This window comes from Phodopus roborovskii, unplaced genomic scaffold (genome assembly GCF_943737965.1).
Source record: "Phodopus roborovskii unplaced genomic scaffold, PHOROB, whole genome shotgun sequence".
Classification (NCBI taxonomy): domain Eukaryota; kingdom Metazoa; phylum Chordata; class Mammalia; order Rodentia; family Cricetidae; genus Phodopus; species Phodopus roborovskii.
Genome location: NW_026126412.1, coordinates 8,958,101 through 8,981,232, shown reverse-complemented (window position 1 = coordinate 8,981,232; position 23,132 = coordinate 8,958,101). Strand labels below are relative to the sequence as shown.

Genomic DNA, 23,132 nt, shown 5'->3' with positions numbered 1-23,132 from the left:
GCAGGACCTACCTGCACAGTCAGTTTGCTGAGAGAAGGATGTGAAATTGTACTTCTGCCTAGCCTATAGAAAATGCTCAGGAAAGCATCATACTTTTTAATTTCAGTTTTATCTATTCCATCTACCCCTGAAAATATATTACTATCAGTTACTTAATGATATTTTAAAGCAGGTATTTTTTTTTCTCTCAGGTTTCATACTTCAAGTAAGTTCTTTCATGGTCAATTATTTGATATTTAAAATAATATATGTTTATTTTAGTATGTTGAGTAAATCAACATTTAATACACATTTTATAGGTGATTACTTACATGATCCTTATCAGTGTTCTGGAGAATACAATTTTTAGAGGACCTTTCATTTGTACTCATACTGGATTTTATCAGATACTTGGAAAAAATGAGATGTTTGTCTAGAGTAAGGATTTGTGGTTTTATATATATTGGTTATCTTGGAAATCTTATAAATTGTGTATTACACTTAAATTTAAAGATTCTGGGCCTAAGTGCATAGGATGAGGGACTTTCCATCAACCTAGGCTTTTTGTCTTCTTTTGAGTCAGTGATCTCACCTGTGTGGCAGGCAGCTTTGTGACATCAGTGAAGCTTGTCTTTGCCTAATGTTCTTCCCTTCACCCACCTTCAACTTGCCCTTTTTTCACCTTGGCATGCTCACTCACCCAGCAGCAATTTGAAAATCAATAACAGCTCCTTCATGAGTGTCTCTGTTTCCTCTTGGCCTTCTACTGATGTGACTTACAAGGTCCTTCCATCCCTCAGCACCCCATAAGCCCCAGAATTCTCATTAGAATAGAATGTTCTGCCATATCCACTCCATCCTATCTATGTGTGTCACCTCTTAAGTAAATATTTTTAACTTTTAAGAGAAAAAAAGTTTCTTTTACTTTCTTTCTTTTCTTTTCTTTTTTTTTCTTTTTTTAATGCCAAAGAATCTCTAACAGAGTTCATAAATTTCCTGCTGTTTCTGGTGATGTTTTTAGGGCAGGCTTTCTGTATGCCTCAAGTCCCTCCCACTGCTAGCCACTTAATTGTACCCAGGAAAGTAAGGGAAAGTGCATGGGAGGGCTGGCTCTGATTTGAAGAAGAAATGTTATTGCTTCTGAAAATGTTGGGATGGAAGATGAGTTATGTGTTAGTTTCCCTTCAGGTTTTGTAAATTCTCATACCTGTTGCTTTGGCCTTATTTTACCTTTGCACAGGAGTCACAAATAAACTAATTAAATATTCATGTTTCTTGGGCCTTTGCTATCATTCAGCTTACTGCATATACATTCCTTTATATGAAAAGCCACCACCAACAAAATTATAACTTGCTCAGTAATGTCTTGAAGGAATTTGAAGAGCCCTCTATTTTTTCTTGAATGAAGGGCATGAAATTTGGGAGTGTTTTAGGGTCAGAGGACAAAGTTTGTGCTGTGTTTTCCCTATTTCCCTTATAAAAAATCACAAATAGATACCTTTCTGTATCACAAGAGGAAACAAGCAAACGTACTTTCTGACTTTGTATGGTCACATATGTGTAAGTATAGAGATCTATGTCAGATGGATGGGTTTATAGCAATAGTCATCTTTCTGAAGAATTTCAGAAATGTGAGGGGTGTTTTAAGGAAAAGATTCTTAGCACTACATGAGAAACGTTTCGCGACTTATTTTATTCCTTTTGCCCTCTTTAACAATAGTCAACTGATAATTTCTATCTTTTCTTCTTTTCTAGCCTTTTCTTCTCTTTCCACTCTTCCCCACTTCATCCCTTTGATCCATTTTACTTCAGTCCTCATTATCCATTGTAAATTTCTCCTCAGTTGTCAATACATGTTAACAGTTAATCATTTTTTTTCTGTGTAAAATTAGATTCCTATTTTATGACTATGGAATACTTTAATAATTTTTTTCCATTTTTAAAAAAAATACCACAGAATAAATTGCCACTACAAAGAGCTTGCTTTGATAATATAGCCATATACTTTATATGATTGTTTTTATCTATAACTCTAATGATGATTCAAAATGAACAGAAACTGTGTTTGTGTTAGGTATTGTCTGTGGAAGATTTATATTTACCATCCATACATTCATAGCTCAACCTCACACAGCTGTTAGAGTCTAGTGTGAGTAGCCTATGGCTGTAAAACAACTTACCTAGGAGAGAATTAAGCCTGTAGTTACCCCAGATCAGCAATGATTAATTGCGTATTCTTACAGTTAGTGAATGCACACATGCATACTTAGAGTAATAATTGTCTATCGAATTTTCTCAAAATAGCTTTCCCGAAGAATCAGCGGAAGCCATTTGGTCATACTTAAAACTTTATTACTTAGGGTCTTAAACTAATATAAGGTTTGAGTAAGACTAAGGCTTTGCTAATTTTGGGGACAGTTATCATTTGCCAATTCAATTGAAAAAGGTGAAGAAACTACTTAAACACTATAGTGCTTAACATATTAGACAATGAGCAAAAAACAAAGGTAACATTTATAGCTATAGCCATATGTTCCTGTTGGCCTCTCAGTACATAGGGTCACCATGCATGGATTTTCTTGCTGTGTTGGAACATGAGAAGTGACATTGCACTAGAGAAAGGTTAAGAGGATAATAATCAGCCCAGATGACAGTTTATTCAAGTGCCTCAGAATCAGGAAAGGTTAAAACCTGGCGGTCTAAAATCAATCCTTGTCCATGAATCCACAATCTAAGGAAACCACATTTTAAAATGTATTTAATTTCTTAAAACACAAAGCAAAACACAAAACGTGAGATAGAGTATCACTGTATACACTGACTGGGATGGAAATTTCTGTGCAGAACAGATTGCCCTCATATGCTGACAGAGCTGGGCCTCAGCCTCTGTGTGCTGGGATTATATCTGGAAACTTCTGTGCCCAGTTTAGGAATCTTCATTTTAAAAGGCTCTTTAGAAATCAGATATGATGGCATTTCCCTATGATCCAAGCATTTGGAAAGCAGAGACAGGAATATTACATGGAGTTTGAGGCCAGCCAGGACTTCACAACAAGATATAATGTCTCAAAAAGAAGGGGAGGAAGGAAATGATGGATAGAAATGTCTCTGCTATCCATTTACATGTTGTTATATATCCTTGCCTGTGATAAGAATAAGGATTAGTAAAGTCTTCCTAATAGCATAACCCTTCCTTCTCTCTGCTTCTTATTCTTTTCTCTCAAACAATCCAAAAGTGTATGATCTCCTTTGGAAATAGTAAGGATAATAAATGAATTGTTCCAATACTCAGTTTGGCTCAAACTGTAAACAAGCAAAAAGGCACACTATACATATCTTACTAATTGAAAACTGCTCATTAAGAAGCTGATTAAGCAACTTGGGGGCCTAATTTACTTCTATCTATGCATCAGTGGGTGTATCTATGTCTAGTTTTTATTTTCTGAAACATAAGGACTTTATTTCCTCTCTTCCTTCCTCCAACCTTCCCATGGATCCCTTTGCCCTTTCTCAAATTCATGGTCTCCTTTTCTTTTATTATTGTTGAGCACATATATGTACACACACATGCACACATGCATGTACACACACACACACACACACACACACACACACACACACACACACACACACACACACCTACCTTCCTAAATATAACCAGTTTCAGTCTGTATAACATTACTTGAAGGTGTGTTTTCGGGGATGACTTCTTGGTACCAAATGTTGACCCAATTTACTTAATGTATGGTTCATTCTTCTTTTTAACTTGAGTGAAAACCCTCATCTTTTCTTGGATGGAGAACTGGGCCCTCACAAAATCCTGGTAAGTGGGCATCTGATTGAGAGATATTGAACATTAGGGATGAACAACTCACAGACCTGCATGCTTTTGTTATTGCCAGTTTCTTGTGAGCCTAAACTTCCTGAAAATAAGACTAAAACTTGTCTTCAGTAACTTGAGTAATAGGACCTCTCAGTAAGGAGATTTTCAGATGTTCTTATGTCCTTGGTAATTAACTCTGCCTGCCCAGAAACCATAGAAGACCACCACATCACCACCTCCGGCAACAGGTTAATCAGTCCTTCTACCTCTTCCATACCTAACACTACCCTCAACCCTCCCTCCGTCTCTCACTGCTGCTGTTAGCTTCTCTTGAGTTCCAACGTCTTTAGTCCTTCAGAAGGGGATTCCTTTGACGACCCTGCTTCTTGCTGCAGTGTCTTTTCTCTCTTTTTGTCTGACAAAACAAACATTAGTTCGCTTATAGCAGTTATGTGTCATAACTATTTTTTAATTTAAGTTGTTCCTTACATTTCATGAAACTGGAAATATTAAATATTCCTTGGATTTTCATCCAATTCAGCTGTGAGTATGCACACTAAATTTCCAAACTTCATGTAGTAATGTAATGTTGAGGGTGTGACCTTTCATGTTGTGTAACAAGGGCACCCTAGTAGATGCTTACTCAGTAACGTTCTGTGGAATAATTTCACATTGCCCTTTAACTTCCCAGCTCTACACTGCTCTGAGATGTCTCTTATTTGAAGTATTTACAGCAACTTGGAGCAGACAGGACATGCCATTGCAGCTAGCATTCCAACAATGGCCCAGAGTCCTTTTGGGACACCTCCCATGAAGCAGAGAGAATACTGTCCTCGTTAGCTGTAACTTCTTTCCTTGTGATTTGTATGTTACTAACCCTAAAGCTCTAATCCATTTAGTTATGTCACAGAGATTAAGTGACTTCTTTTCAGTCACAAAAGTACATAGCAGTGACACAGAGACAAGGAGGTCTCTGATCTCACACTTCTGCCCTGGTGTTCTTTGAACCATGTTCATCAGCTCTAGACAGAAATTCTTGTTATCCTTTAGAAGCAGGCAAGGGGCAATTTACATTCATAAAAAACTCCTTTGAGATGCAAGACTAAGTTGCCTGGGATCCCTTGCCATTCTGCATATTTTCTTTTGACATCTCTGTTTTCCACAATAGCTGGAAATGGATATTATTTGCTGATTAATTTGCTTGCAATTCATTTGCATGCTGTTATTGCATATGTCAAATTATCTGTTGATTAATGCCTAAGGTTGCTTAGGACGAAAATGCAATAAAATAAATAAATTTCATATATATATATATACATATATATGCATATATATAATTTAGTTGTTAAATGACAGTATTAGTCATAGAACTATTGATTTCTTTAAAACAATCTTTTGGAAAGAAAAGGTAGCCACCATTTTTATCCATATCTTATACCCATATTTTAAGTTTTCCCATTTTTGTTTTAGTAATTTGTATGTCTGTGTATTAAAAGCTCCACTTCTTACCTGTAGATGCCAGTTTAAAATCGAAGGATAAGACATATTCCTTGAAAATTAGAAAATGTACTGTAACCTAAACATTTTCCTTTCTAGAGGGTAGAAAATTAGTATTTATTTGAATATTTATATATTTTAACCTTGATTGAACCAGCTTATTGTAAGGGGTCATCAACAAATATATCAATAGTAATTGATAGTTAATACTATTTGACCTGATGTGCAGTACTTACATTAATACAGTGTTAATTGAATACTATGACCTCTGAACATGCAAGAATGAAGCCATTGGGCTACACTGTGGTTTGTTACTTAGCACATACACACAGACACACAGACACACAGACACACACACACATACACACACAGACACACTGACACACACACACAGAGACACACATACACATACACACACAGACACACACATAGACACAGACACACACACACACACACACACTCACAAAGAGACACACACACTCACACACACAGACACACACACACACGCGCACGCGCACACACAAACCTAGTTAATTGTTGAATCAGCTTTTAAGTATACTGCATTGTGTACTATACATATGCTTATATTTTGGTATATTTATTATTTTTAATTCACCTCCAATCTTTCAGAAAGATCAGACTAAACTTTGATTTTTTATATTAATATTCTAAAGCATACTATTGTCATTTAAAATTATTTTGTTATTTGAAATAAATTTGTATTTCCAATTTGTAAATATATGTGAATGATGAAGAGATCACAGAAGAGCTCAAAATGGGTATGTTTCAATGTGTTCATGTCCTTAATGTTTTTACACTATATTTTATCATGCTCTGGTAAACTATATATATATATATATAATATTAATGTATATATATAATATATATGTTAATATATATTATATATATTATATATATTAGTATTTATGTATTTGCATATACACACTATATATATATATATATAGTGTGTATATACACACCTGTATTGGTATTTTTAACTGACTGAAAAAGACTTTGAAAGCAACTTTACTCATAATTTTCCCCATGTGATTCTTTCAGTTTGGTGGTTTGATTGTCCACATTTTTGAAGTCAAAGAAAACTGAACATGGAACTGAGAGACAAGCCCAAATTTGTGTTCACCTACTCACACAGCGACTGTTAGTTTCAAATTTATTCTTTTATGGAATTTCTCTAAAATGAGAATTGGAGTTTCAAAGCCTTTCTCACCTGACTTTTAAGGATTTCATGAATTCAAAATTAATATGATCAAGGATAGATACCTATCTTTGATAGACAGACTAAGGTGCTTAGTGTTTTGATCAGCATGTACACACTTCTGAAAATTCCTTTAAGGAAATTAACCCTTTGTAGATGTGAAGCACATATAGACAGAGAAGAAATTAGACAAATAAGAAGGAATTGCGAATAAGTCCATGATGGAGGAGGACTGCTAGGCAGAGGGATGGTTCCCTTTTATTTGTCTTGTCTGTTGTCCAGGTATTCTGACTTGTAAGCTTACTGGCACCAGGTATTATCAACAGGGATGAGTAATATGCCATTTTTATCTTTATTGAATTACATCTGGCCCATGAACAGAAGACAGCTGTCAGTTAGGTGTCTGGTCAATGAGGAGATACATATAAAGCTGCCGAAGTATTTTTTGTTTCTTTAAATACTTACAAGTAAACTCTTTTACATGGACATACTACATGTACTTAAATTAAATAGATGGTTAGTCACCATGCAGTTTATTAATTATTGTTATTGCGAATTACTGGGAGAACCAACATCCTTCTTATGAATATAGAAAATGAACACAAAGCCTTTTGAGTGGCTTTATGAAGCAGGAGAATGATTAATTTCCAACTCTGGAATAATTATCTTTACATTATTAAGATATATTTCAAGTAATTCTTTAAATGCACAGGGTGAGTATGAGTCATTGTCATTTTAATCTTAAATCTGTCACTAAGACTTGTTAAGGGGACCTATTCATATACATGAAATAATTTGGCATGGGTATTTTGTGACCTAGTGTTGAAGATTTATTAGGAAGGACAAACATATCAGTGAGTGGTAACAGGGATTTATGGCTTCTGATAACTCAACCAAAACATGGAATTTTCTAAGCCTGAATTCCTGGCACAATGAAAATGATAAGTTTTAGATATTTTGGATAGTTATACTCTACCTAATATTTTAATAGGCTCTGCTACCCCTAGAAAGTTGATAGCCATAAACAACATTTGGCAGAAGTTTTCATGTTTCTTATTGCTGCTTCAGTGTTTGTTAGTGACAGGTGCGATAAATGTGTCCAGTACTAATGCACTTGAGAACTTAATAAGTGTAATTCTGAAGCAGCCTAAGAGGTTTATGATTTGTAATAGTTTTCACCTTCAAAAGCAATTGCTCTTGTTCTTTAAGAACAGAGCACTTAACAAACTAGGAAAGTTATCTTTTTTTCACATGTCTCATTCTTTAAGAGGCTGATGAAGATTTTTAAAAATGTAACAGATCTGGTGATTCCTGTGCCAGGATCAGCAATGAAGTATGACAAAGCATTTGTGAAAACAGCAGCACAAACCACCATACACATAAAAAGGAGGCTGGGTAAAAACCACTATGGACCTAAGTAAAAAAAAAAAAAAAAAGGGAATACAAATCACTATGCACCTAAATAAAAATACATTTTGATAATCTGAAAAACAGTCTATATGTAATACTTTATAATACAAAGTAAAATTGAGTTTTAATTTTTAAAAATGTATTAAAGAAATGTTTATAGATGAGACTATTATTTTAAGTATTCAGTTTTTGGCAATTTAAAAGTATTTTTCATATTATTAAAGGGAAATTAAGGCTGTTTAAGAAAATACTCATAAGTTTATACATGTACAAACCACACTGGATTTTAACATGTTTTAGATAAGATAGTCATTAACAAAAGCCAGATTTTATATTTTTCCACTTTACAAACCAGTATTAAACATGTAGATTGAAAATTATTTATGGCACCATCAGAATAAAGCATTTGCTTCATAGTCTTAGTAATTCATATTTGTAGAAGATTTTCTCTTCTTAAGTACCAATCCTACCCCCCACAGCCCAGAAAATTGATTTTAATGCATAATAATTTATAGCATTCTTGATCAATGTATGCTGTTGTGTCTTTTACATTCATTAGCCCATGTTGCTTGTGAATATGGAATTTGCTTATGAAAATGGTTTCATATGTTTGCTATGTATAGTCCTTAGCTCTGAGCTGCTTCCTTTCTTAAATAAATGTTTTCAATTTGCTATAATACAACAATTTGTAGAGAAATGCTGTGAAGCATAGTTAAAAGAATGAGTCCTTGAAATAGAATCACTTTTTAAAAATATGTCCTAACATGTGGTCTCATTTTTCCTTCTTTTGCATTAATTAAAATCCTTTCTGAAAAAATATTTTTACCCAACTTTTGAATTCACAAAATAAAAAAAAAATAACAAAATATAAATGTTCTAATTTTGGAAGTAAATGATGTAAAAACATGCTTTATTATTCCCTTGATCATCTATTCTAAAGATCTTATTCTTTTAAAAACATCCCTGTAAAAAATGAGAAAATTTTGCTCCTTTAAATTATTAATTTTTCTGTTCACTTAGATGTTTTAATTATCTTAAATAAAATCAAGTCTGTTTCTAAAATGTACACACACTTAAATAACAGCAAATAAGATTCTTGAGAAGAATTCATTCCATTCCACAATTTGATTCTGGAAAGTTTTTGGAAAATAACATTTTATTCAAAGATTATGAGAAATCGATTAAAATGAAACTGAGGTACCATGATATAGCCTCATGTAATACGTGTGATGCATTCGTTAAACTCACATATTCAAAGTAGCAATCAGAGAGCAATACTAAAACTATAAATTATTCTTTCACAAAATCATCATTTTATAATTTTAAAAACTGTCAAATGCTAAGGGCTCTGTTTGTGCACAAGCAAACCCACTGTTAGCTAAATGGATCTGATTCCAGTGTTCTCATCAGCTTTGTGGACATAGGTACCCCAGCAGCGTCTCCTCTAAGATAACAAGACCAACTTTTAGAAATTAAAAAAATACATTTTGCCAATTGAAACTCACCAGTGCCGTTCTGCTTCCCCAGGAAGTTTTGCCCGTCAGCACCTGCTGAGGGTTTTGTTGTCCCAACTCTGACAGGTAAATAATTCCCGTAGAATAAAGCCAGACCAGCTGGCTTTGAAGAGAAACCCCCCAGTTTGGGCTGTGTTTGCCTCCTCTCCTTTTCTATGAAGACCGAGGCTTTGCCCCCTTGGTCGTCAAGCGGTGAGATGCGTGATGCCTCTGCACAAGTGTCTGGCAGGCCGAAGAGCACCTGTTCATGTCACTCTGGGTAAATTTAGCAGTAAAGGTATCATTGACAACCAGACCTTTGTCAGTGCTGGCAAAAGAACACAGAGCTGCTCTCCCCCACCCCAAACCTCTACAATGTTAGTTCCATTGGAAAATATCCAATCGGAAGTCTATCCAAAATCATTCCTAAAAAATGAAATTGCTTTCATATGGTATAAAAAAAGTTAAGTTTCCTCATTTCACACAGGCTTTAAAATTACATTTCCAAGAATAATCTTGGAACAGTACAAGTTTTTGTTCAATTAATTGTGGCTGGAAACTTTTTAATGGAAACATAGCACACACTTACTTCATTTCAGGTTATTAAACTGTTAGGCACTGAAGTTAGTGGCCATTCTTTGCCACAGCTCAGTTGCTCTCTTCAATCCAAAGAAATATTAGAAGGTTAAAACTTATCACATAGGAGGGATTAATCACCCTCCCAAGTTAGAAAGCCTGCAGTTCCAAGGGACTCAGTGTCAAAATTGGATGGTCATGACAGTTAAACTATTGGGAATAGCCTCTGCACCACTTAAAATGCAAACTCATGTCTGTAGAAACCCTTGATATGTGAAGCTGACTATGGCTGGGGTTCTTTCCTGGTTGCTTAAGGTAAGGACATTTGAATTTATTTTTTAGTGCTTTGATAAATCCCGTTGTAAGGAAAAGACAGGCAAGCAGTGTTCACTGGTTTATACAACAGCCCAACTGTAGAGAACTAAGGGAGCATGTTTGGACAAAAACCTTCTGAGCTTCCACTTGGACAACCATGATTTCTTAAGAGTAGTTAACCCGAGTTGGACAAAGTACCTGCTCTACCATACTATTGCTGTTTACAAGGCTTGGGTGTGATGAGAAAAAGAAATCTGGGTCAAAATAAAAAAAATGCTTTGTAAAATAAACAAGGTTCCTATTTACTTACTATGTATAAACAGCCACTCAACAAGCCTCATTTCTCTGCAGGGCACCACTTTCAGATAAAACATAGACCTGAATGGCATCATCCAGTATCCAAGGAAACCATGTAAGTACCTCTCTCACTGTGTACTTCTCTTATTCAGAGTTTAAAAGCTAGCTGAGTACTGAATAAGTGAGTGTTTTTATTTAATAATTATACGGGTGGGACTTTTTAGGAGCTTGCTAAAAAGAAACAGGTCCTTGATTGTTATGTGCGTCATAACAAAACCCTTATGTTTCCTCATATTTCATAAAATTATGTGTTTAGTCCCAGCCTCTCCATCAGTTCTCATTCTTATGTACAACACAGCTCCTCAGAATCTTAACGAGCTGCATTTCAAACTTCTCTATGACCCACCAGTATTTGGTGAGCCACGTTTCAAAGGCCTTGTGTCAGGAGCAGTTACAGAGGTAGAATGAAACATTCTTAAATTTTAAAAATGAAAAACTAAAGTTTAGAGTGATATTTCACTGGTGAATGTTAACAGTTAACATATTTGGCTTCAGTCTTGGTTGAGGAATGAGCAAGTAAACAAAATGAGATTATGTATTTAACTCCAGCAAAGAGTCTTGAAAGTGAGTGCAATTACCAACATCCAACAATTTATTTGGGGGAAATGCTAGGAAGTTAAGGTACCTTTATTTCCCTCCCTCTCCTTCCCCCTCTCCCTCTCTCCTTCATTTTCTCCAGCCTCCCCACCTTCCATTCTCTCTTTGTAAACATTTCTGTGGGTAACGTAGTACACGAATTAATTTCTTAGGGGCTGTGAAATTTAATGGAAAAATTAAATTCCCAAACAATAAGCAAATTTTTAGTCTAGAGAAAGAAGTCTTTCCTAGAATACCTGAAAAAAAAAATCGAATTTCTACTAAACATTTCTTCATATGGAATTCATTTTGATAAATTATATGACTATATTTAAAATAATCATCAAAAAATAAAATAAGCACTATTTGTTTTTAAAATCCAATTGCCTTCAATATGATGTAACTATACATTATATTCATGTGGTTTTTATGAAACTATTTACAATTTAAATGACTAGTTATTATAGAATATCTGTTTTTGTCTGCATTAACTATATGACTTATTTAACTATATATTATATACATATATATATATTATTTTTTAATCAAGGTTTTCAGGAGTTCCATTTAAATGCACCTGGTTTAGACTTATGGTTGATTTTTCCATGCTATTTTCATTTATTTTTGATAGTGCTGTTTACTTTATCATGAATTATATCAAATTATACTCTTTGTGCATTAAAGTGTGAGGCAGAGATAAGTTGGCCTAGATCTTCATAATGGACAAAACATTGAGAATGGCTGACATTATGATTCATTTTCTAGAGGAGAAGGAATGTTTTGAGATTCAGTCACAGACAGAGGAGAGAAAAGACCCCAACACTGGGATGCTATGCATACAATTCTAAATTAGGTATTCCCAAACTTATATTCCTCCCGCCAAGGAGACATGGAGAAAAACAACACACATTTGACATTTCCTGTCCATCAGTAGAGTTCTCAGTGCTGTGAACCAACACTGTTCAACAGAAATTTCAGTGATGCTGTAAATCCTTTGTATGTTTACTTTTTAATATGGTGCTCTCAGCAACATTTGACTACAGAACAGAGCAAGTAAATTTTGAATTTATTATGTTTTTTTTTTTTTGCAATTACAGAGTCCACATAACCAGTATCTACAATCTTGGACAGTACAGTTCTAGCTCATATCATACAAAAAGCATGACAGCTACCAGGAAGCATGACGAAAACCATTAATGACTAAGGGAGAAGGGTCCTCTGATATTTATTTAGTTGAATTTTAAGAAATATTATCAGATGATTGGTTAAATTTCAAAGTTTATTTTTTTATCAGAAGTTAAAATATCCTGTTGTGAATATTTTTAAATCTTTTGGTAGTCTGTCACAATAATACAATAACAATATTAGGTCAGCATCATAGTACAGCTTTTTATAATATTTACCAGAGATGAATGTTTTTAATATTGTTGATGGAAAGACATTGTAATATTGCTTTATCAGCCTGGGGTAGCAGATTTTAAAATGACCATTATGAACACTATTATGTCAGAAAGATATTCTAATGAAAGTTCTAACTATGGTGATAAATATTTGGAGAAGTTCTGTTACAATTTCTGCAATGCATCTTTGCAAAGAATTTCAAGTATGTAACCAGTCTACAAAGATGCTTACTTCCCAGTTCCTCCATAACTGATTCTGCTCTCAAGGCGGGTTCCAAGGTTTAAATCTCCATGGCCTTTTAGGCATTCAGTAAATGTGAGTACTACAAAATATGATATTTAATTAATAATACTAGTATGTTCATATTACAAGCAGAGTGATTGCAAGCTTGCACTTCATATCTGAACTTTGCAGAGACTTAAAACAACCTGTCAAACTTCCAGCTTGAGTGCTTCTTATCTGTAGAATCATGAAATATGTTTTAAATTGGAGACTTAAGACATCTTTTTAGAAACTTTTTGGACTTGGTCATGTCTTTTCCTGTGAACAGGATCAGAAGAGAAACTTTTTTGATAAAAGTTTGGACAAGCTTCTCAAAGGTTCCTCTCACTGAAAACCAAACAGATTCTGGAGAAAACACAGTTTTTAAAATAAATTATTTGACTTTGAAAACATTTTTTGCCTTTTGATTTTCTCTTATGTCCTGTGTGCATGTGTTTTTAGAGGTCAAAAAACCACACCTTCCTTCAATTTTTTTTTCACTTTCCTCATTGAGGCTGGATCACTCACAGGCAAAGATAGTCGGTTGTGGCAAGTCTGGGTTAAGAGTGCCCTGGAAGCCCTACTTCTGTCTCCAGATGACATGGGAGCTGCCATGCTTCCTGGAATTTATGTACGTTCTGGGGATCCAAATTTTGAACTTCATTCTTGCTGGGTAAGCATTTTTATGTCATCTCCCATGCCCTCAAAACATTTGTGAACATTTGCAAAGACAATTTGCCCTAACGTCAACACCAAAAACTCAAAAGCATTAGTTGAAAGTGAAGGTAATACAAAATCAAAATCAAGAATGGAAAATTGAATTATACAAATAATATTTCAAGGATATTTTTCACTATTAGATATTTCTCATAAAGCAGGCCTTTTTTTAAAAAAGACTATTAACAATTATGTTTATAGACATAGTTTTAAAAATTGTCTCTTTATATGTTTTTTAATGCCCCCAGCAATGCAACCACCACCTGCTTTATTGATATATCTGTTTTCTCAAAAGAAGTTCTAAATTTTCTCAGCAGTCATTGTTCTGTGTGGAGAAAGTGTGGCCTCTTTTAAGGGGATCCATCTTGAGTATGCTAGCCAAATTTCATATCTAATATCTGAATGTCTGAAAGAATTGTTTTCATTAAGAAAAATGTTCACTTATGACTTCTGATTTTTAAAGGCCTCCCCAATTTATCATGTATTGATTAACACAGGAATAACTATCCATTTACTATGAAAATCTCAAGAAAAACTAATAGTTACACAAGTATTGGTGTAATGAACTTGAGTAAAGTACATCATCTGTCTTCATCAACTATCAGCTCAAAATTTGTTTCATTATTCTCTGTCTGCATTTACCATAACTTGTTTTGAAGCTGATCTCAAATATACTTTCATATGTTAATAATTTGGTAGATAGCATTTTAATAATTTTTAACTATAAAAATTAACCATGTCTAAAAAAAAGTTGATTACACCTACAAAGACATTATGCTTTTATTATTTTAAAAAATGCTCACATAATTTTCACATTTGCTTTTGTCATAAATTTTTAACTTTTCTAGTACTTAAAACAGAACTCAAATAAGGTCCCTATCTTGTGATTGGTTGTTTTGCTTCTTTTTCTTTTGTTTATAAATACATACTTGTTTTTCCTTATTTGCTTGGTGCTCTGAGTGTTTCACACTCTAAATTTGCTGATGCATTTCTGTGATGTTGTTTAAGAAGATCTTCTGTCCTCTTCTATATCTTTAAAGTGGTCATTAGTTCTGAAAACTTGATCATATTCATTTGCGACAGAGTAGAACAGATACTGATTCCTTTTTTGTAATTCTTATTATCATAAAATTATAAAAATTGGTTTCAGTAATGACATTTTTATACATGCATTTGACATGCTTTTCTTCTGACTTTGTGATGTCATATGTTGATGTTCACTGCTTCTTCTATACATATATTCTTTAGGGTTTGCAAAATACTGATATAATTACTTTTGTTTCTGCTTAATCCAGGATGATCGAGTTTTTTCTTGGAGGTATAATTTCTACAAAATAATCAATGTACTTGTTTATTTTGCTCACCTTTTCAATTCTACATCTAATGAACTTCTCTCATTGTCTTCTGATGGTGACCACTGTCCTAAAATTTCATTTTGAACATTCAGTTCATTGGTATTGAACATTCTAGTTGCCACATTTTTGGTTCTAAGTTTGTTAGTGTGTGTCTTTGAAGGAAACAAATTTTTGAAAGTTCTCATGATACCCCAAAATGATAAAATTTGACATGGTAATGTTGAACATTCCCTTTACCAAACCTGATATCAGTCAACAATCCAAGAGTTATAATTATTTGTCTTGGAAATGGCCCCTGAAAATGATATTCTTGAAGCGAGGGTTGCAGTTGGCGTGACACTTAATCTGGGAATATCCAAAGGAAATAGCTGGAATTCATGTGCTTTTAAAATTTTATTTTATCTTTGCAATGTTAGGATGGAACGTGGGTCCTCAAAAATGTGAGGCAAGCATAGTAGCATAGTACCCCTGACCCACACCTCTAACCCTTCATATTAATCTTTAAGATAAATACATCAGACATTTATAGTATTTCTTTTAACTTAATGTGTATTCAAGTTAACATGTTTTAATTTAGTACAATGCTTGTGGAATAACATACTTATAGAGATGGAGAACGTACTAGTGCTCATTCAGGGCAAGGTAGAAGCGAGTTAATGAGATAGAATTAGAAGTAGAAAGCATTAGGAAATTTGAAGTAATGATTCAGTTAAGTGTTTGGCTTAGGACAGCTGTTACTCAGAGCTAGGTATGTGATCAAATTACACAGAGCTCCACATACATACGCTAATACAAATAGGAGCATGTACAACTGGAGAAGGCTCATTGGATTAAACCAGTTTCAAATTCTGGTTTGAATATTTGTAAGATACTAACTTTGGAAACAGAGACTAGGGTATACATTCATTTTGTAATCTAAGATGTTTTTCATCATATCAAAGAATTAATTATCTGTCAAAAATTTTTGACAGTTAGAGCTGCACTGGCAATCACAATGCATCCCAATAATAGTTAAGAAGTAGTGGGATATAATACACATGAAGACTACTGTCTCTTCTTAGTGTTGCTATAACAAAATTCCTACTGCTACGTACATTATAATGATGCCTATCTGGCTTAAGATTTTGGTGGATAAAGGGTTATGACAGCAAGCCTCTGGTATCTTGGCAATGGGACGGATAAGTAGAAACAAAAGCATTGCATGAAGAAGGGCATGCATGTGAGGGAGGAAGCCAGAGGGCCTCGAGGAATTGCCTTACTCATTGATAACATCCCATTCTTGGGCATTAGCTGATTCCTGACCTCAGCTGTTCCCTACAAAGCCATATTAATCCAAACTGAATGCTTTAGTCTCTGTGATCATATAGTGCATTGTACCAGACCTACATTTTCAAATTTCCTATAACTTCAGTATCATCACACTGGAGATAAAGCTTCCAGCACAGGAAACCCCAGGAAACAACATATACACAAGTTAGACTAAATACCGTGTCCTATTTCCAAGTCAAAAGATGTTATCGCTGCTCTTTTTAATTGGAAATTACTTCTTTTACTTTTTTGAGATTATAATTGCATCATATTGCCTTTCTCATTCCTCCCTCCAAACGTTCCCATTTACCCCTTCTTGTTCTTTTTCTAATTCATGGCCTCTTTTCTCATTAATTGATATAATACAACACACACATATGCGTGCATGTGCACACACACACACACACACACACACACCATTCCCAAGTATATAAGCACTTTTATTACCTAAATATTTCCCATCAGGTTGTGCTTCTGTCTCTGTGCCTGACCAGCAAAGTGGCTAAGCTGACTCTACTTTCAGGGCACAAATGATGACAAATTATGAGCCCTAATTCTAAGTGCTACAAAATACATTAACCTCACAAGGCACACGGAATCATAAGGAAGTGCATAGAAAGTTAATCTGAGGCTCGTGTTCTCACAACATGATCAAACACAAGTACAAGAATTCATTCCAACTTCAAATGTCAGTGAGTCAGGTATTACACACAGAGTCATGCTCATTTTGGTCAAAGTTTTGCTCATTTTGGCAGTTTTGCTCATTTGGCCAAATCTCTCTCCTGCTTAGCAATGGCCTTTGCAATGTGGAGATGAACACATACATGCAACGGGCTTTGTACATATGTTGCCATTTGTACTGTAGCTGATTGTAATTGGCTGACAGAATGTCACATATTTTGAGTTTTCTTTAGTTATGAGTTTTTGTTTTCTTTCCAGGAACTCAGTAGAAAATACCTTATTTCAGAATGTTGAAGGAAATCTTTATTTTGATTTTGTGGGTATTAGTGGCAAGCAATGTAAAAGTCACTCCATATGATTTTATTATGCTCTTATCAAACTATAACAACTCAGTTGTCTTTGAATATTTATTAGGCTGTTTCTAAGCTCAACAAATCCATGAAAGCATGGACATGTGATGTGCAGGCTAGCAATTTCTTCATTGGGTTTTTTTTTTAAACTCAAACCCTCTTCTCCAAGTTACAGAGAAGGATGTGTGTACCTGTGCTTTTATGTGGTTGGCCAGCTAACTGGGGAGATAGTTATGGAGTTTTTTTAGCCTGACCCAAGTGAGTCTCCTTGATATGAAATCAGGTACATATGTGCTTCAATCTGTGAGCTTCACTATCATCAGCTTAGTAACCAATTCAGTACTTAAATTTGCATTTGGAAAGTCACCACTTAGTGTACTGTTCAGATGGAGGCCTCTTTGATGAGTTGGAAGGATCTGGAAGAAGTTTTAAAATGTTATAATATGCAACATTTAGTAGTAACTCAAGACTTCCTTTTATTTTTAACATGATGACCAATTTCACACAAGTTTACCTTTGGTAAATTTATTAGTTTTTACTTTATGAAGTAAAAACTGGTTACTTGTATTCTACACCCATTAAAACACAATTCTATGAAAACATTCCAAAGTATGTTACCAGTAGGGCTGACTTTGAGTATTTATTCCTTGTCCCATAAATTGCTGTGGAGACTGTGTGTTCCAGCATTTTTATGTCCATAGCTTTTTTTTCTCTATATTCTCCTATCACTGTCCCTGTATCTGAAAAATTTAGTTATTTATTATTCTTATGACTCAAGAATGTAGTTCCTACTGGTATTCTTAATATTCCAAGTAGTTTCCCTCAATCTTAAAAACGAATCAATGTTAGGTTGTATATATGTAATGGAGAGAAAATACCCTTTTCATAGAATTGAATTTTATTTTTCCTAAATGTTTTTGAAATGTTAATTTTAGAATAAGAGCTGCATGGACATCAAAACAAACCCTCAACCTAATGAAGGAAGAGACATTCACCTTACACTAAAGTTTAACCTCAATTTTTCCAAATATATCCAAAACCATCGGCCCCTTAAATAAGGACTATATTTAAAGATGTTGATTTCCTTTTCTTGTGTGAGACAGTGACCCAGGCACAGTATTTTTATTCTCATGGTACTGTTCATTCACAGCTGGAATTTTGGAGTCTGTCATTATGCCATCCTTCTAAATTGTGGTGTATCCGATCAAAAGATTAGATCTAATAAATACCTCCTCTTGCCTGCTCCCTGGGTATCAATACTTGCTTCTACCTTTGTTGGATTTGATACCTTATAACTTAGACTTGCTTATATGGAACCATATCCTTATTATCTTTTGAACGTTACTGAGCCTGCTAACTCTAGCTTTGGATGACAGCTATGGGTAATGTCAGCTCTGTGTTTGTGATACCACATGTACATGCTGGAATTGCCTGTTATCCATCTTTCCTCTCACGCATAACATGGAGAAGAGCCTCAGACTAAATGAGCTTTCCTAAAGTCGGAAGAGTGCCGTCTCAGCCCATTTACCCTTTCACTCACTCACTGATAGCTCACCGATCCCTTTAATTTTTGCATTTTAAACAGTAGAGCAATTAAAAGAGAGGGCCAAATCAAGTGATAAAAATAAGATAAAAGTGAATGAGGAAACCAAGACCCTCCCAAAAGCCCAGCAGTTGAGTTTAGCTGAACTCCTTGAACTTTAGGATTACACTTTATGCCACCATAGGAAGGGGTGGCTTAGGCAATGATGTCTAACTGTGTGTGCTAACAGATCTCAGTTTACTAAGAGCTATACTTTTGCTTTTCCTGACTTTGGGGCATCATATACCAAGTGGCTTATAGCATAAACTTGTTTATCAGACTACTTTGTAAAAGGATGTACTAAAAAATTACTCTCCTTAGGAATGTCTTAAGGTTATCATTGTTCAATAGAAAAACAATGGGAGCCACAACTGTAATAAAAAAATAAAAAATTATAGTATCCACAGTAAAATACAAAAAGACATGGGTAAAGTCACTTAATATGTTTTCCACTCAATGCATCAAAATATTTTTTATATTAATGGGTATTATAAATTTGTTAAATCCTTTTACAAGCATTTCTGTGACTGAAGCCATTTATTGTATTTTCCATTTACAGAAGAACCTAATTTTGATTAGTGATATTCTAAGTTTTCAACAGCCACAGGTGACATAGGCTGACTGTCTTGCAGGGTAGTCTTGGACAGTGTGGTAGATGGTTTAGAGGTGAGTACGGTGACTCTTGTAATATCTTCAGGATACCTTCAGTCATGACAAGTTTTAACTATAATTTCAAACAGGGGCTAGCTATGAAGCAATAATTTCCTTATTCTGTATACTGATGGCCATTAATTCAGATTTTCTAAATATAACCAAAGATAATTTGATGAAAACAAAAGAGATTAAGTCATTTCTCAGAAAGCAAGCAGTGTATTCTGGAAACATTTGAACCCTCACCACTAGTGAATTCACTAATACATGGCATCTGTGAAGTTGCTGTGGTGTTTTAAGGACACCCATGTTCCTCATGACCTTGCCAACTTTTCCCCTTGAAGTTCCAATAGGAAGTGGTTTGTGAGCTTTCATGACAGTCATGACTGGTTTCTTGATACACAAACACTTGTCATTCTTAGGTTCTTGACTGTCCTTGACCTTCAATGAGAATGGAGTAGAGTGTAGTCAATAATGCTCATTAAAGCAAGATGGTTCTGTCTTTGCCTTTGAGTTGAGTTTAGATTAGAATTCAAGGACATGGTATTCCTTGTCATTTTCTTTATAAAATTGCCAACATACTGTGTGCTACTCAGGAGATACTTAACCGAGACTTATTACCAGTCGCTCTGATCTTAGCCCCAAACTTTAGCTAACAAACTGTTAAATTACAAACATGAAAAGCAATGATTTTCTGGAGGAATACATGAAAACATATCCATCAGTAAGCCTTACTTAGTCTCAAGTGTCTCTAGAATTGATGAGTGCCACCAAGAAAGCATGTTAATTATTTTACCAAAAAAGTGTGGCTGGTGTCATAGGTACTAAAATCCATCACAAAGAGTCTAGGAGCGCATGGATATTTGAATTATTTGATTTTTTTTCTATTCAGCATACTGAGCATGTCTGAGAATTAAGTCATGGATGGTATCAGGCATGGGGTATAAAAAGAAGTGTGACTCCCAAGTTTACATTTTATTTAGAAGGACCCATTCAAGCACATACTCTTATCTAATGGCAAAAGACTTAGTAACAACTAATTCTTAACTAGCTTTCCTTTTATGATGATGGCCAGTAAGCATATTTAGAGTAAATGTGTAGATAGTGGTTGGTTGCTTTTTGAGAAGTTGTTATTTGGCATTTTTAACACTTTATTTATTTCCTTGATTGATTAATTGTAGTTAAATTACCTTAGCATGCTAGAACAGATTTTGACATAAGATTAAATACCATAAAGCATAACTAATGCGCCTTAGTAGCTCCCTCTGTATTAAAGCATACAATTTAAATACACAATTCATCAGGAATTTTTGCAGCTACAGTGATTTAGAAAGATTTAAATATTGAAACTACCCCCTCTCCTGTGTTGGGAGGGGGCAGGAGTTTTATAATTGAGATTATTACTGTAGAATGTGCTGACATAACTGATTGACTTTAGTGATGTGCCTTGAAAGTTCAAATTCAAGGTGTGCACTTATTTCAGTCAGCTTATTCTGAATGTTTAAATAAGAAATACTATTTCTGGGTATTCTGAATAACTCGTTGTACATTTATTCCTAATAGTGAGCATTTGGATTAATGATGGATTACTAATGAGCATGTAAATGTACCACCTGATTACATTAATATATGATCTTCCATGACGAGGTCTGAAATGAACATTCCTAATATGTATTTCTTTTCCCCAAATGCCAATGTGGTGTATACTGAGCAGGACTGAGACAAGGGTGTTTTTAAGAGCCACTGATTTAGTCAATTATCAAAAATCACATTATAATAAATGCTGTTCTAAGAATTTTGATTAACCTTTAAATAAATGTTACTTTGCAAAAAAATCTGCCAAATGTGTTAATGATAAATTGTGAAGTGGTAGTAATTGCAAGTATGGTTTCATATATAATATAGTTAATTGATACTACCCTCTCAAATATAGATAGCACATCAGCTGCTGTGTGATAGTAATGGCGTCTGTGGCAGTTTTGATTCATTGAGGATGACATGAGTAAAATGGAAACTTAGAGTGCCTTGCCAGGGTCGTTCTCTCATGGACATTTGATGCCCATGGTCAAGTAAATTTTTAATGGCACAGAGTCACTACACACCTTTCAGCCTTCAGCAGAGGTAAGTGTACATTGATCTGCCCTAATTAGCCTTGCAGAGTACTTCAGACATCCCTTCAGGAACACAATTATTTAATAAAATGGGAACTGTTTTTCTTTTTCTTTCACAAACTCAGCACTTGATCCTTGGATGACTATATTGTTTTCCTCTGCTGCTTTTTCTTTACTAAGTTCTCATGTCTCGTGTTCAGCCTTGTCTTTGTCTGACAATGTAGTATTAATGAAGCTGCACAGAAAGTAAGCAAAATTAAGAAATGGTCTCATTATGAGGGCTCATTGCTATTATAAGAAGCCCACAGTGCACACATCCATCCATTTTTCCCTAATGTATAGGTTGCTGACTCTATACAACTGTTTGGAAAGGCATTAAGGATACACAAGCAATTCTGATGAGGTGTGCAACAGAATGCATTTCTGTTTGGCCATAAAGGTGACTCTAGAAAACATGATTTGCAAAATCAGGTAGTCAAAACAGCTTGCAATTGATTGAGATGGGAACATTCAAGTGTGGCACATTTTTTTTTGGTTTGTTTTTAGAATTTAGTTTTAATGTGTGTTTAAGGTAGAGGATGAAAGATCCTAATTTTGTATAGCTTTGTAATAAACCAAGTGCCATTTGTAACACTTACTGATGCACTTTGGAAGTAGAGGCATTTTTAATACAGATACTTATTGTAACTCTGTTACAAGTAGAATGCAAATCATGATCTTAAATTCTACTCCATTGATCAGCTCTGTAGCCAGAGCTCCTCAGAGGTATGATTGTGCCTTGCTAGAAATGGTACACAAATTACTAGGTGTATTTGCTTCTAAGAAAATTAAATAAAAGCAGCTCTCTGTCATGCTGTTGGTTTGGACAGGGATGACAGTATCTGGAGTTGCCTTGCTATACAGTGGTATGAGGCTGTTGGATCCATTGTTGTCTACTTTATCTGTAATTGACGCTCAATGTTGAGAAGGCAGAACAAAATGCCTCAGGTAATGTTACAAGTTAGATGGAAAATTTATGGTCTTAAATCCTACCCTACTGATCATTACTATAGCCAGAGTTTATACAAGACATTTTGAAAAAAAAAAAGCTACACTTTTTAAATCCTGATTTTTAAATATCTTTAAAAATTCTTGATTGAAATCTTAGTTCTTACTCATTTTTAGTTTTGCATAGGCATAAAACTGATGATTTTGTTGCTAAATATTTTCTTCGAATTGTGATGTTCATTTATTCATGAAATATATCTTGACAACTACAGTGTGCTAGATAGTATGTTGGTTGTGGCAGACAAAAAAGACATAGTGTTAATATTTTAGTAGTCACTGTGCTCTTGCCTACAAGTAGCAGAAAATACAAGTGCAGATGGTTCTCCTAGAAGGACGTATGTTAGCTCACTCTGTTGAGTGCACAGGTAAGGAGGAAGGTTGACGTGTGGCTTAGCTTTCCCTCAATTGTTTGTTCTGGTGGCTCAA

At 34.6% G+C, this 23,132-nt stretch overlaps 1 protein-coding gene and 1 long non-coding RNA gene across 8 annotated transcripts in view; one reads left to right on the top strand and one right to left on the bottom strand.

Annotated features, from left to right (window-relative positions):
• Positions 1-9,637, bottom strand: part of Mef2c (myocyte enhancer factor 2C) — a 164,088-nt gene extending 154,451 nt beyond the window's left edge. For 5 of the 7 annotated variants that reach the window (XM_051182801.1, XM_051182803.1, XM_051182799.1 and 2 more), the window contains exon 1: positions 9,431-9,635. The gene's annotated coding sequence lies outside the window, so the exon portion shown is untranslated. Of the gene's footprint in view, positions 1-9,430 lie in introns of all 7 variants that reach the window. The other 2 variants (XM_051182808.1, XM_051182809.1) reach the window with 2 other exon arrangements.
• Positions 9,638-10,193: 556 nt separating this feature from the next.
• LOC127220940 (uncharacterized) overlaps positions 10,194-23,132 on the top strand; it is a 60,657-nt gene continuing 47,718 nt past the window's right edge. The window contains exons 1-2 of the long non-coding RNA XR_007834413.1: positions 10,194-10,309; positions 10,661-10,721. This is a non-coding gene — a long non-coding RNA (uncharacterized LOC127220940). The remainder of the gene's footprint in view (positions 10,310-10,660; positions 10,722-23,132) is intronic.